Below are 15,548 nucleotides of genomic sequence, written 5' to 3'. Positions count from 1 at the left end.
AATGAATCAGACATACAGCTACAGCCATGTAGGCAGCACCAGAAACAGCCAAAGTCAGATTTCCAAAGAAATTACTATATGTCTGGGTAGGCCTCTAAAGGCAATTCTTCATCACATGAAGTAAGAAGAAAAAACAAAAGGCCAACAGAATAAATGGATTACTACCCTTCACACGTGATGGGTTCCTATGCACCAAAGCCATGAAGGCATAGAGTAGCAATGGACAGACGCTCCCTGAGCCCAGCTGGAATCGTTTATGAAGTCAGGTGCTTTCTTCATGTAAGGACCTGTGCTCTAGGGAAGAAGTCACCTGCTGACTTCTTGTGCTTAGTGCTGTGCGCTTGTGCTTAGTTGCTCAGTCCTGCCTGACTCTTTGCGACCCTTTTCGACTAGCTAGCTCACCTGGTTTTTGATGCTTTTGAGCTGTGGTGTTGGAGAAGACTCTTGAGAGTCCCTTGGACTGCAAGGAGATCCAACCAGTCCATCCTAAAGGAAATCAGTCCTGAATGTTCATTGGAAAGACTGATGTTGAAGCTCAAACCCCAATACTTTGGCCACCTGATGCAAAGAGCTGACTCATTTGAAAAGATCCTGATGCTGGGGAAGATTGAAGGCAGGAGGAGAAGGGGATGACAGAGGATGAGATGGTTGGATGGCATCACTGTCTCAATGGACATGAGTTTGAGCAAGCTCTGGGAGATGGTGAAGGACAGGGAAGCCTGGCATGCTGCAGTCCATAGGGTCACAAAGAGTTGGACACGACTGAGTGACTGAACAACAACCACCTATCCGTGGGATTTTTTCAGGCAAGAATATTGGAGTAGGTAGCCATTTCCTTCTCCAGGGGATCTTCCTGACCCAGGGATCGAACCCATGTCTCCTGTATCACAGGATTTTTTACCCACTAAGCCATCGGGAAAGCCTGTCTGTAGATGAGAAAATGGAAACTGCCATGGGGCAGTGCAGGTAGATGTTGTAAGTCAATGATGCTCAACCTGTAGTATCCAAAATAGCAGCATCAGATGCCCTGGGAAACTTCGAAATGCAAATGCTTGGGGCCTCAGACCAACTGAATCAAAAGCACTGGAAGTGGGGCCGAGGAATCTGTGTTTTGTAAACTCCCCAGGTAATTCTACTGCAAGCTCAAACTTAAGAATCACTGTAATAAGCATAAGGAAAGGAAAAGAATATATATGATTTATAATCCACTGTGGTCAGGGTCTTCCATTGAGAGATGGCCATGATGAGGAAAGTACTGCGTCCTTTTCTCTAAAGGAAAACACTCTGCTTATATTGACTTATTAATTCATTCAACCTGGCAAGTATTCACTGAATACCCACGACCTGCTTGCTATCATTCCAGGCATTGGCCAAGGGAAAAATAACAAAATTCAGCCCTCTCTTTAAGGATTATAAAGCCTAGGGGGACAATAACTAGCCTTTTGCTCTGCATCCCTTCTGCATGCCAGGCATTTATATAATATTTTTTTAGTTACTGTTCATTAAATTGAGATGACCCATAAGTTACAAAACAATTCCTTGGTTCAACTTATTGATTTTAAATGAAAATTCACCAGTGTTTGTCATTCATTAGAATACACTATTTTATTTTATTGAAACTTCTCCATAATGAAATAAAAAGGCAACTGCTCTGTTGATTAAATATTTATCCCAAAGGGAGTTGTAAGAGCTATAGGAGTTAATATTGAACCAACAAGCTTTTTCTGAAAAATGGATAAAGATGCTGATACCATCTCAGGACATTTTTCAGTTGGCTCAGGTCAACTTCCAGAAACTATACTGTTTCTGAGTTAACTGCTAGGCTTCCTCTATGAAGGGGTCAAAGAAGAGGTTTAGAGCAAATAGTTGGCAGACCCAAACGCTGAGATAAACTTTAGTCAGGAGAATTGGGAGAGGTCACATGGTTGAAGTTTTTCTGATTTACTTTTTTCTTTGAACACTTAGGAAAAGCACCCTTGATATGTGAACTTGTTCTATATCTTTTCAGGGGATGGTGGCAGGTTTATCTAAGGCTATTTATTTTATTACTTCATGGAAAATAGATGGGGAAACAATGGAAACAGTGAGAGACTTTATTTTCGGGGGCTCCAAAATCACTGCAGATGGTGATGGCAGCCATGAAATTAAAAGACACTTGTTCCTTGAAAGAAAATCTATGATGAACCTAGACAGCATATTAAAAAGCAGAGACATTACTTTGCCAACAAAGGTCCATCTAGTCAGAGCTATGGTTTTTCTAGTAGTCATGTATGGATGTGAGAGCTGGACTATAAAGAAAATTGAGCGCCAAAGAATTGATGCTTTTGAACTGTGGAGAAGACTCTTGAGAGTTCCTTGGACTGTAAGAAGATCAAACTAGTTAATCCTAAAGGAAATCAGTCCTGAATATTCATTGGAAGGACTGAAGGTAAAGCTGAAACTCCAATACTTTGGTCATCTGATGCGAAGAACTGACTCACTGGAAAAGACCCTGATGCTGGGGAAGATAGAAGGTGGGAGGAGAAGGGGACGACAGAGGATGAGATGGTTGGATGGCATCACCATCTCAATGGACATGAGTTTGAGCAAGCTCTGGGAGTTGGTGATGGACAGGGAAGCCTGGCATGCTGCAATCCGTGGGATCACAAAGAGCTGGACATGACTGAGCGACTGAACTGAAATGATTGAAGTTCATGGGCTTTCCTGGTGGCTCAATGTAAAGAACCTGCATGCCAAAGCAGGAGACTCGGGTTTGGTCCCTGGGTTGGGAAGATCCCCTGGAGAAGGAAATGGCAACCCACTCCAGTATTCTTGGCTGGGAAATCCCATGGACAGAGGAGCCCAGTGGGCTACAGTCCATGGGGTTGCAAGAATAGGGCACAACTTAGCAACTAAACAACAATGACGTTGAATTCACAGTCACATTTTATTGCCCCAAACACAAGAACATAGCTAAACCAGGCAACAGGTAGACTAGGGCAGCATTCATTTTCTTTCCTGCTTTAAAGGCCATAAGGTAGGAAACCTTAGAAAAGGTGCACAGTTTGCCTGGCATCATACAATCCACCAGTTTCAGTGCTGGTGCTTGCATTTGAAGTGGTATCATTCCTGGGCCTACTAAAGAGACACCGCCCTCTCCTCAGAACATGGGGAAAGCTGGCCTCATAGTCCGTACGTGATTAGACGTCACCTACTAACACATACAACCACTAGGAATGTACGATCTACTATGCCAGCTATCTGGTGTGGCCCATCCAGGGATTCTTCCTGACCTCTTAAATCTGTGGAACAAACATTACAAACATGAGCTATTCTGTGTGAGAGAACAACGAGCTCTGGGCTGTAGAAGAGTTAGCAGTAAAGAGAAAAGCAGATACCCAGGTAGAATCAGTGGAAATGACAGACCAGGAGGAGCTGTGACCCAGCAAAGATGGCATGCCCTGAATGTAGGGGAAAGACTTTGGTTCAGGTTTGCCAGAATAACAGGAAGGGAGATCCTAGGCCCAGAATGGGATGGGCTTACACTGCTCGGTAAATTACCCCAGGAAGTCTCAGAATCGCCTGGCTTCTCCACTGTACTTTGTCTCTCCTCTATCAGCTTAGAAATAGCTAGGAGAGTCTGTGCCCTTGTAACTAAGCCACTCCATTTGGCAAATGCTCTCATGATGCATTTCTGGCCTGAGTATCTGTGGCTTTCCTGAAGGGCCCTGGGATACATGTTCTTCACCCTGAAGCAGCCTGCTGCTGCTGCTGCTAAGTCGCTTCAGTCGTGTCCGACTCTGTGCGACCCCATAGACGGCAGCCCACCAGGCTCCCCCGTCCCTGGGATTCTCCAGGCAAGAATTCTGGAGTGGGTTGCCATTTCCTTCTCCGATGCATGAAAGTGAAAAGTGAAAGTGAAGTCGCTCAGTCGTGTCCGACTCTTAGCGACCCCATGGACTGCAAAGTCTCTTATTCTTCTGCTAATACCAGCAAAAGCTCACAGCCCATGAAACCAGGCGAATCTGAAGTTCACGCACCCAGCAATGCTGCAGGCAAAACCTTGGACCTCTCTCTCTGACTCAAACAGCCCACAGTTATCTGAGCAAGCAGCTTTGTGACCATAATTGCTGGGTGAATAACAGCATCGTCTTCAGCCACAATAAATGCCCCTTTCCTAGCAAATAGTAGATTTCTATCTAAACATCAAAATATTCTGTTTTGGTTTGGACTTTCCTGTGTTCCCTCAGAACCTGCCTGCTTTTAATTGTGGTGTTAGACCTCTGAAAGCTTGGGTTGGCAACCTCAGCAAACAGAAAACAAACAACGGATTGTTGTCTATTTAACCGCACCAGTAGCTTTGACTCACACTGTTGATGGATGCTATAGGGTGCTGTCTTTCCCACTCCTGTTTCCCCATTTATTTGATTCCTGATGACTTAGCCGCAGGCTCTGCATCTGGGAATTGGAAGGGAGGATGGTCTCTTTCTCAAAGCGAGTTGCCAATCTGTCAGATACCCCAGCAGCTCAGAGGTTTTCATTAAGTATTTTTCAGACAAACCTTCATTTGCAACAGCTCATTATGGCTACTCTCTGATGTCACTTGGTCCAGCCTAAACCGTAGGTTCAGAACCTGTGCTATTAAGGCCCCTGGAGTTTACGTGAAAACTAGTCTGCCAGGAAACAGGGTCAATGGGACCTAGCTAGCACAGGTGTTCATCATTAGATGAAGGCCTGGGAAGCTGCAGGAAATAATTCCTAAATAATTCCAAAAGCCAGCTGCCCATTGACTCTGGGCTTTTTTTTTTTTTTTTTTAATATTGGAAGTGATAAGTAGAATGATTCCAAATCTGTTGCAAACAATATCTGAGTAAGGGAAAGCTGAAGGCTAGTGTTGGTTTTTCTAAAACATTTATTTACTTGGCTGTGCTGGGTCTTAGTTGCGGCACACAGGATCTTCAGTAGCAGCATGCAAGATCTTTAGTTGCAACATGTGGGATATAGTTCCCTGACCAGAGATTGAACCCAGGCCCCCTGCATTGGGAGCATGGAGTCTTAGCCCCTGGACCACCAGGGAAGTCCCAAGGCTAGTGTTGTTAAACACATCTGTAGAAAGATGAAGTCCAGATTGCCTGGATGCAGGAGTAGAAATCTATCAGAACTAAGTCTTTCCGATAATTGGGCTTAGAGATGAGCTTTCCAGGCTGCATCTGTTGTTTTTAACTCATAGTCTTATAAAAGAGGCTGGATTCAGCCAATGAGGATAAATGAGATACCTACCATGAAATAAATGGCAAACCTAGGGCCACGTGGCACAAAACAAGCATGATATAGATTGACAAGTACTCTATGGATTGAAAGTTAAAATGCATGTTTAGGGAAACAGCATGAAGATGTGCACATCATGGAACCTGAGTCCAAAAGGGACTTTAAAGATAATCTAGTCCAGGAATTCCCAATTCTGGATGTACGTTAGAACCTAGGTGACTGGTCTGTGGTTGGGGGTCTAAGTAACCAGAACAATGATTTTCTGCAACTTTCCTACGCTTCAGAATTTGGGGGGACCATATTGAAACATAGATTTCTGGGCCTCAGCCCCACAGATTCCAGTTCAGTACGTTTTGTGCAGGGCCCACACATTTGCACTTGTGAGATGCTCCCTGGCGATGCTGATCCAGGTGGTGAGGAGGCCACAGTCCTGGCCCATAGCTGGTTCAGTGATTATCAAACTTCCCAGTGCATGGAAATGAAAGTCATACACAGCTTAAGAAATGGATTCCTGGGCTCCACCTCCAAAGTTGCTGATTCAAGAAATTGCATTCTAACAAATTTCCAGGTAGACCCACAGTCTTAAAAACCACTGATTTGTATCAGGCGAGGATGGCGAGGTGCCTTTTAGAACCATCTGAAGTGTTTCTTCAAACTACATCTGCACTCAACTTTCTTTGTGGTCCAGGTTAAGGATTACTGATAGAGCAAATCTCTCTTACAAATAGGCATGTCATCCTTCTCACTTAATAGATAAGAACATTGAGGTTTATAGTAGAGCCTCAACCATGACGCAAAGATGTTGGGAGCAGAGCTGCGGTCAGTGCCTGCCACGTATCTCAACTCGAAGCAGAAGCTCTGACGAGTTCTGAGCATGAGGAGAGGGAGAAGACTTTGAAAAGGAGGCTGATATTATCACTTCTCAGTTCTGCCTTAGACTGGTCCTGACTTAACCATGGAGAAATGCATGAAAGGCAAACAGCTTCCATCACAAACAGCATTACAATCACTGTGTGAGACTGCAAGAAAAGCCTAAAAGGAAGATGGTCTGATTTTCTTCCCCCGAGATATTTATGCCTGAAGCAGATGCTATTGATACTGCAAAGTTTGATTCCAGCCCTACAGAAGACTAGAAAGTGAAAGTCAACTTTGTGGTTTTTCCATCTTGTAATTTTTTTGTCTTTATAAACATAAATGAATATCATACACTATTTGAGTAAATGGAACATACCAAATAATTGTACCTCCAACAAGTGTGGCATGGTGTCACAGACAGGGGTATCAGCAGCTGTACTGTAAAAAGCTGCCCCCCCCAAACAATAAAATTCTCAAATCCCTGATGCTAATAAGGAATGATGGCATATTACAGAGAGTCAGCTGTCTACTAGAACTAAGCTTTTCTTCTTCTCCCATCAGTTTTACTGAGGGTAAAGTGAATGTGCATTGGGCTTACACACACACTCCCTGTATACTACTTACAGTCACTATCTGTGACTATAAGTTATTAAACTTGACTGTAATGCTTCCATCAGAATTCACGTGCAGCCATCCTGTTAATAGCGTCAACACGTGGAGACACAGCATCCAAGCTTCCTAATTGGTTGAGTTACTTTTTTAACATGGTAGTGACTCACGCAACTGTCACCCTGACGGCACAGATGTAGTAGTTTCTGTTATTAGGCTGAATGATACTGTATTTCAGATCATTAAATCACATATCAAGAACCCCAAGACAATTACTCCACTTCATACCATCAGCCATCTAATTCATCTTCTACCAGCCACTTACCTAGAGTTTCAGGTTGATTCTGAGGCATAATTAATAGACCAAGAATGTCCTTATTCACACGTAACTGAATGAGCATGTGTCCTCCAACAGGCAGGCAATCTGTATACCTCATAAAGCAGATTGGATTTTGACTTATTGGTGTTTATGCCAAGAACTCAGGGAGTTGAATGGTTGACACATAGCACCATGTCGGCAGCTTTCAAGCTGATACACAGATTTGTGTCTGACATTGGCTGTCCCAGGGGAGCAGTCCCCAACACTTTCCCCAGCCATACATCTGTAAGTCACTTTTCAAAAATATGGTGTCAAAGCACCATGGCTGTCTGGTAGCATGAGCAGACTGTTTCTAGTCATGCCACCCCCACCAGATCAGTGAGAAACCCATATAGAGCTGAGCTGCTTAATCATGACAGTAATATACCCAATTACCATACGGTACCCATTGAAGTTTGAGAAGTGTCTTCTGCAAATAACCCAAATATTTTACCATTCTCTGAAGTGAAAGTTGCTTGGTCATGTCCGACTCTTTGCGACCCCATGGACTCTACAGTCCATGGACTTCTCCAGGCCAGAATACTGGAATGGGTAGCCTTTCCCTTATCCAGGAGGTCTTCCCAACCCAGGGATCAAACCCAGGTCTCCTGCAATGCTGCTGGATTCTTGACCAGCTGAGCCACAAGGGAAGCCCAAGAACACTGGAGTGGGTAGTCTATCCCTTCTCCAGCGGATCTTCCTGACCAGGAATCGAACCCAGGTCTCCTGCATGGCAGGCGGATTCTTTACCAACTGAGCCATGAGGGATAGTCCTTTCAAACTGGGATAGTATTTGACTCTAAGTGTCCCTCTGAATGGCCAGATGATAATAATTGACAAACAATGGTCAAAGCAGGACAAAGATGTCGTTGTCTACCATCTCAAAAGGAAAAGCAACTCTGAGTTCCTGATCCCTGTTGAGTCGCTTATTCTCAAGTGAAACCTCCTGCCTCTAGTCAAACAGCTTCTTCAGCTTATCTTTCAATATGTTCAACCTCTATTTTTAAGTTAAAAGCTGCACAGTCAGCAGTGGGAGGCAAATAGATGTAGATCTGTCTTTATTGCCTATCTGTGTGTTTGTTGGCTTCCCTTCAAAATAAATATAACCTGATTTTAGAAAGTGAGATCCATCACAGTGAAGAACATTGGAGGGTCTTTATAAATGTCCTTTCCTAGTGCTCAGACGGTAAAAAATATGCCTGCAATGAAGGAGACCCAGGCTCAATCCCTAGGTCAGGAAGATCCCCAGGAGAAGGGAATGGCAACCCACTCCAGTATTCTTGCCTGGAGAATTCCATGGACAGAGGAGCCTGGTGGGCGACAGTCCATGGGCTCTCAAGGAGTCTGATATGACTGGGCGACTAACACTGTCAATTTTCACCTTCTATAAACCTCCAGCAATTGGCTGTGTGGCACAGAAGAAAATTTTCTAGAAATGAGGTCTAGTTCCAAGCTGATTCTGCCACTCATCAACTGTGGAAGCTTGGGTGTGTCAATTAATATCTCCAAGCTTTTGTTCTGTCATCTGCAATAGGAAAATGAAATGACTTTAAAGCATGGCTTGAATATAGAATAACAGCATCAATGTATGTGGAAGACTGAAAGCTCAAATATAAGTCTGTGTGTGTGCATGTGTGTGTGTGTCTGTGTGTGTGTGAGACAAGTTGTTTTAATTTTATAGCAGGCTGAAAAGCAATTGGGTGGTAACACTTCTGTCAGAGGAGGAGACAAACTTCCAGAACACAGGCTGTATAAATTCTAATTGCTAGGACGTCGAGTGTTCACTGTGTGTGAGACAGTGTAGTCTGCTGAGAGAAGGATAATAATGAAGACAACTTGACAGTTTCTGACCTCGGCGAGTCAGGAAAAAGAGATAGAGAGAGAATAACTAATATTTTGCCTAATGTGACAAGTCGTGATGACTCTCGGGCACTCAGCAGCGGCTGAGCAATGCTGCTTCTCTTCCATCACCCTCAGAGGGCACAAGTCCTCCACGTACTGAGGACCAGATGCCAAGCTGGGATCCTGCAGGGGATGAAGATGCGATGACATGAAGGACAGAAACCAGTCCCTTCGCCAGCAAAAGCCAATGATGACTGGGAAATCTTATCTGCAAATTTTGAGTAACCAATTTGCAAACTTCTTCCTTTTAAAATCCCTTGGGGGGGGGGGAAATAGTTCCAAGGCTTGCCACTAAATTGGAGTGCCTACAGGCAGGGCTGGCCTCTGTCAGGTTCCCGGGGGCCTGCCCTGTCACACCTGCTCCTCCCTCGTCCCCCCCACCCCCCAGTGTGCTCATCAGAAAAACGACAGAAGCAGCATGAGAAGTTAGGGGGTGTCTCCCAGCAGGTAGAGCTTTAGAAATAGATCCACCTACCTCCAGAGTGATCTGCAGTCACTGTTCAATTACCGGGAAACTGGGAAGGAACAGAAATAAACTCAGGGAAGAAAAGTCTACTGAAAAGCCAACAACTTGGAAATCTGACATAGGAACCTCACAGAGAGAAGAATGTTTCCGCCTCTTAAAGACAGAGTTGCTGCCTGGGCTTTCTGGTTCTGGCAAGGAAAAGACAGAAGTTTTGGAAGCCTCCGGGATCCAAGTCCCATCTCTGCCATTTGCTAGGGCTGTGACTTCGGGCATGTTGTAATTCGAGGCTCAGTCTCTCCACGTGAAAAACTGACACAATTTCCTTGTTTGGACTGGAAGCAATAGGTGTGAAACAGTTTTCACAGAGCTTAGCACTTAATAAAACCTCAATGAAAGGAAGTTAATTTTGTTATTCATTGAATTAATCCACAATCACCACTAATTAGATACACATTGTACACTAGACTTTGATAAAAGGTAGAGAGTACGTGTCCTTGTGGGCTTCCCAGGTGGCCCTAGTGATAAAGAATCCACCTGCCAATGCAGGAGACACAAGAGATGCTGGTTTGATTCCTGGGCTGGGAAGCGCCCCTGGAGTAGGAAATGGCAACTCACTCCAGTATTCTCACCTGGAAAATTTTATGGACAGAGGAGCCTGGCAGGCTTCGGAGAGTCAAACACGACTAAGGGATGAAGCACGCACACGCAGGCACACATATGCATACACACACACACACCCCCCCCCTATTCTTGTGAAATAGATCAAATGGTTGGGATGAGGCACACAAGATCCTCAAGATTTAGAGATTCAACAAGAAAATTTATTTTGACTTACTATTTAGGTTCTGCCAAATTACTCTGTTCCCTAGTAGCAAATTAAACTCCCACAACATCAGCAATTTCTTTTACAAGTCACTCATTTTCTTACTGAAATCCACATTGTATCTTTCCATGGCAATTTAGTCTGTTATCACATAAGGTATTTCAATATTTCAGAGGTCCTCAGCCTTGTCATTATTGACATGTTGGGCCAAATACATTTTTGTCCTTTGCTCTGTAGGATACATTTCTACCCCTGGAGGAGGTGGCAGCACCCCTAGCCTCTAGCCATGGGATCGCAGTGGCATAGGGTTGTTAGATTTATCAAATAAAAATACATACTAACCAGTTAAATTTCAGATAAACAGCAAATGATATTTCTCACATAATATTTGGGTTGTATTAAAAATCACTCATTTTTGTTACAACATCTTGCATTTTCCTGGCAACTCCACAATAAAACCTTACAAACTGTGACAACCAAAAATATCTCTAGACATGACCAAGTGCCCCCCCCCGGGGGGGGCAAAACTGCCTTCTGGTTATGAACCCCTGCACAAACGGACCCAACTCATCAACATGATAAAATGGACACACAGAGGGGCCCTCCAGGTGGGCTGCCGGTGTACACACAGTCAGGGACCGGATCGTCCTCTGAGAACAGAGGAATCAGGGTGGAGCCAAACGTTCTCTTTTATACACTCAGAGCAGAGAGCGTGCAACTAACAGCCAGGAAATAACACAGCTTGGGAGAGAGGGCTGGCCGCCTTCCCAAATGACGTCTGGCTACAGGTAACTATTAGCCTTGCTGAATTTCTACTACGTAGAAACATTCCTGCCCAAGTGCATTTGGATTTGTACCCATAGCAGAACTGACTCTTCCCTATGGATCACACGTTGAAGAGCACAGAGCTGAAAATGTTTGGAATACTTGTTCTCAAAAACACACTCATCCACTCCCTAGTTTTATGCATGCTTCGGAAGGCTGCTGAAAGCAGAGCATGACATCCTTGAAGGAAAAAGGCCCAGAGGATAGATTCTCCCTTTCTTCTCCACTTCACCTTGCAGGATGCTGACAGAACCTTGACAGCCCAGATGAATGCTTCGTTGAGATGCTCTTACCAAAAGGGCAGTTTCCATAGATTCTGAAGGTACTGGGAATGGCCATGCAACAAAAAGCATGGATTTCAGTGACAAAAAAGACAGCACTTGTAAGAGAAAGTGCTTCTAAGGTTGAAGTTCAATTTCCTACCAGGAAACAATAATTTGACAGAACCAAAACAATGAGTCAAAAATCAACTTTCTTGTGAGATCACAGAATCTTCAGAACTGTGTGCCAACACCCTGGTGGATGGATGGGAGACTACAAAGCAACCAACTGCTGGGGAGATGCACAGCACATTTCTAGAACTTTAGAGTTAGAAGTCCCCTTTCCCAAAGTCCACTTTCAACATATGAAAAGCTGTCTTCTCCAGATGCCTTAATTAGCTAAAAAATAAAAATAAAAACCAGAAGTGATGGAACAAGTTGGTGACAGACCTATGAGAGGGGCCTCCAAAGTCCCCTTAGTCCACGGATATGGATGTTAATATAGATTTCCATACCTAACGAAGCTGGGAGGCCCATGTATACACACTGAACTCTATACAATGCCAGGAACAGCCTCTCATATAAACTCTAATTGCCACCTGAAGAATATTCACCAGGGTTGCCAAAGATCAGATCTGGGCTGCAGACCACGATCAGCGTTGGGGAATTAATGAAGGCATTCACTTTTTACTTTGCAAACCTACATATCAGTTAATTTCTTACCAACACACACTATTTTCATATGTGAAGCAAATATAAAGAGAGAGTCCTTTTGGACTGACCCTGCTAGGATCCTGTCTACTGCTAAAGAATGTTCAAGAGAGGCAGGTATACAGTGACCTCCAAGAACAAGGCCAGAACACAATGGCTTTGCCTTCCATCCACTAAAAACATCTCAAGGCAACTTCTGCCCCTTGGTGTTGCCACTACCGATGATAGTTGTGTTCCCACACATAGCAAGGCTTTCCAGAAGGAGATTCCATCAGCTTTGACATATGTGAAAAGTGAGATGCACCCTTGCTGTGCTACAAGAGGCTGGGGAATGTGATCACCTGGAAACCCTTTGTGGTCTCCTGGAACTCCCCAAATGTGTCTGCCTCTCTTCGCATGATAGTCATTCATCCCCTGTCCTGATTTTCATGATTTCATTTGCAGTTTCGTAACATCAAGTCTTATCCTAGAAGGGACACTAATGATGGGCAGGGTCATGTCTGCTGCAAAACATTAAATCAACACTTAGGATACTAAACAGACAGCAAAGAAGAATTATCAGTACTTCTTGAGGTGTAAGAATCTTCCTTTCATATGTCTATTTCAATTGAAAGGGCTATTTAAAGTTATGGGCTAGACAGTTTCAGCGAAATTTGATAATTTGCTACTGAGGAAACAGAACAACCTACCTCTGGCTCCAGTTACTCTTCACTTTGTGCTTCATTCTGTTCAAGGGGTTAAACTATGTTTTTTTAAAATATAAATACATATATATATTATTGAAGTATAATATATATATGAAGTATTGAAGTATATATATTACTGAATATATATATATATATATATATATTCTTGAAGATTTACAGTGTTTCAGGTACACAGCAAGGTGATTCAGTTATATAAATACACATGTGTTATTTTTGAAATTATTTTCCATCATAGGTTTATTATAAGATATTGACTATAGTTCCCTATGCTATACAGTAAACCTTTGTTGCTTGCTACATATCTATTTTTAATTAGAAATCTAGCATTCCATTCCTACTAAGTAAGGAGTTACACTATGTTTTTTAACTAGCTATAAGAACGCCGTCAAAAGCCAGGGCCATCGCCACAATGGCATGTGTGAAAGGTACTAGGCAGGAGAAGTCTTTTCAGTGGGGACAGTGCACTTCCAGGGAAAGGTGGGCTTTGACAGGTGGTTGCTCTGCCGCATGGTGACAGGCGTGCAATGTGCACAAGCTACGTGTGCCTTTTGGATGCACCAGAAATTGTACCCGAGACACAAACCCGGGCACCGAGGAACTAATTCCCAACAATTTCCCCCCTAATGTTTAAAACCAAGACTTGCCTGTCCTGCCAAGTAGGGTGTAGCTGACTTTCCCTCTGCCTAAACCATCTCAAACAAGATCTCCCAACACAACTCCAGAAATAATGCATACACTTGAGGGTTTGAAAAAAAACCAGGGCTCTTCAAGCTAATTACCTTGGTTAATTAATATATCACTCCATTTCTTTCAAAACTCATTATGTTCACAAAAGGCCTATTGGACCAACAGAAGAGGAATGAAAATAAATGACCAGGGAAACATTAATCAAGGGAAAAAACCATCATTTGCTGATGGAAAAACTAATATGAGGATTACCAAAATCCCTAATGACTTTCCCTCACAGGGGCTACATTTAAAATCATTTCTGAGGGCAAAAATGAAAGCTACGTCTCTGCTAAGATCTTAGCACTGGAACTGAATGCAGAACTTCTGAACATGGGAAATATCCTAATAACTGTCACTGTTGTTCAATAATCTTTCACCTGGGAGGTGACAATCTAAAATAGTTGTTTTCAGCAGACTTTGGGTATGCTGTTCTGCCATCTGGGAGATGGCCTCTGTTTTCTCATTTGTGAAATAGTGAAATTGCATTATTCATGTTAGATAATACTGAGTTTTGACCAATGCCAGGCATTAGAAACAACCTCAGGATTTGTGGTGAGGATTAAACAAGGATATACATTTATATTATGGGATATATATATATATACACACATACATACATACACATATATATACACATATCTATATCTATCTATGTATACAGACATATATACCCACATATCTATCAGTTCAGTTCAGTCACTCAGTCATGTCCGACTCTTTGTGACCCCATGAATTGCAGCACGCCAGGCCTCCCTGTCCATCACCAACTCCTGAAGTTCACCCAAACTCATGTTCATTGAGTCGGTGATGCCATCCAGCCATCTCATCCTCTGTCATCCCCTTCTCCTCCTGCCCCCAATCCCTCCCAGCATCAGAGTCTTTTCCAATGAGTCAACTCTTCGCATGAGGTAGCCAAAGTATTGGAGTTTCAGCTTTAGCATCAGTCCTTCCAAAGAACACCCAGGACTGATCTCCTCTAGAATGGACTGGTTGGATCTCCTTGCAGTCCAAGGGACTCTCAAGAGTCTTCTCCAACACCACAGTTCAAAAGCATCAATTCTTCAGTGCTCAGCTTTCTTCACAGTCCAACTCTCACATCCATACATGACCACAGGAAAAACCATAGCCTTGACTAGACGGACCTTTGTTGGCAAAGTAATGGCTCTGCTTTTGAATATGCTATCTAGGTTGGTCATAACTTTCCTTCCAAGGAGTAAGTGTCTTTTAATTTCATGGCTGCAGTCACCACCTGCAGTGATTTTGGAGCCCAAAAAAATAAAGTCTGACACTGTTTCCCCATCTATTTGCCATGAAGTGATGGGACCAGTGATGCCATGATATTTGTTTTCTGAATGTTAAGCTTTAAGCCAACTTTTTCACTCTCCTCTTTCACTTTCATCAAGAGGTTTTGAGTTCCTCTTCACTTTCTGCCATAAGGGTGGTGTCATATGCATAACAGAGGTGATTGATATTTCTCCCAGCAATCCTGATTCCAGCTTGTACTTCTTCCAGCCTAGCGTTTCTCATGATGTACTCTGCATATAAGTTAAATAAGCAGGGTGACAATATACAGACTTGACGTACGTTTCTAACTGTTGCTTCCTGACCCACATATCCATATGGGTCTGTAAATGTATATGTGTGTGTGTGTATATATATATATATATATGTACATATATATACACATATACATCTATATCTATACACCATGCTTAGCATGATCTCTGATATACAGTGTATATCAAATAAACATTCTTTCCTATTAATAATAATGTGTGAATATTATTCTCTTTAAAAAGAGGAATACCAATGGGTAAACACTTGAATCACCGAAGAACAATTATAAAAAATTTCATGGATGACTAGAATTACCATGAAAAAGATGACATTAACTTGTTTGGTGAGTAGTCAAGTTAGAGTTTAGACTCAAAATTCTAAGTTCCAAGAATTTATAGGCCAGGAAAATACTGTTAGTGCTACTACTAATAAGGCATTATGTAGAATCACTTCATCCTCTGGTTCTTTTTAAGCCATGCGCCTGTATTCCTGGGATGGA

At 43.0% G+C, this 15,548-nt stretch overlaps 1 protein-coding gene and 1 long non-coding RNA gene across 11 annotated transcripts in view; both read right to left on the bottom strand.

Annotated features, from left to right (window-relative positions):
• LOC129636002 (uncharacterized) overlaps window positions 1-4,701 on the bottom strand; it is a 68,493-nt gene extending 63,792 nt beyond the window's left edge. Inside the window, exon 1 of the long non-coding RNA XR_008706587.1 lies at window positions 4,349-4,701. This is a non-coding gene — a long non-coding RNA (uncharacterized LOC129636002). The remainder of the gene's footprint in view (window positions 1-4,348) is intronic.
• Window positions 1-15,548, bottom strand: part of DCC (DCC netrin 1 receptor) — a 1,416,568-nt gene that overhangs the window by 1,238,919 nt on the left and 162,101 nt on the right. The window lies entirely within an intron of this gene.

Source organism: Bubalus kerabau, chromosome 21, assembly GCF_029407905.1.
Source record: "Bubalus kerabau isolate K-KA32 ecotype Philippines breed swamp buffalo chromosome 21, PCC_UOA_SB_1v2, whole genome shotgun sequence".
Taxonomy (NCBI): domain Eukaryota; kingdom Metazoa; phylum Chordata; class Mammalia; order Artiodactyla; family Bovidae; genus Bubalus; species Bubalus kerabau.
Note: the sequence above shows the minus strand (reverse complement) of the source record. Positions and strands in the feature narration are given on the sequence as shown.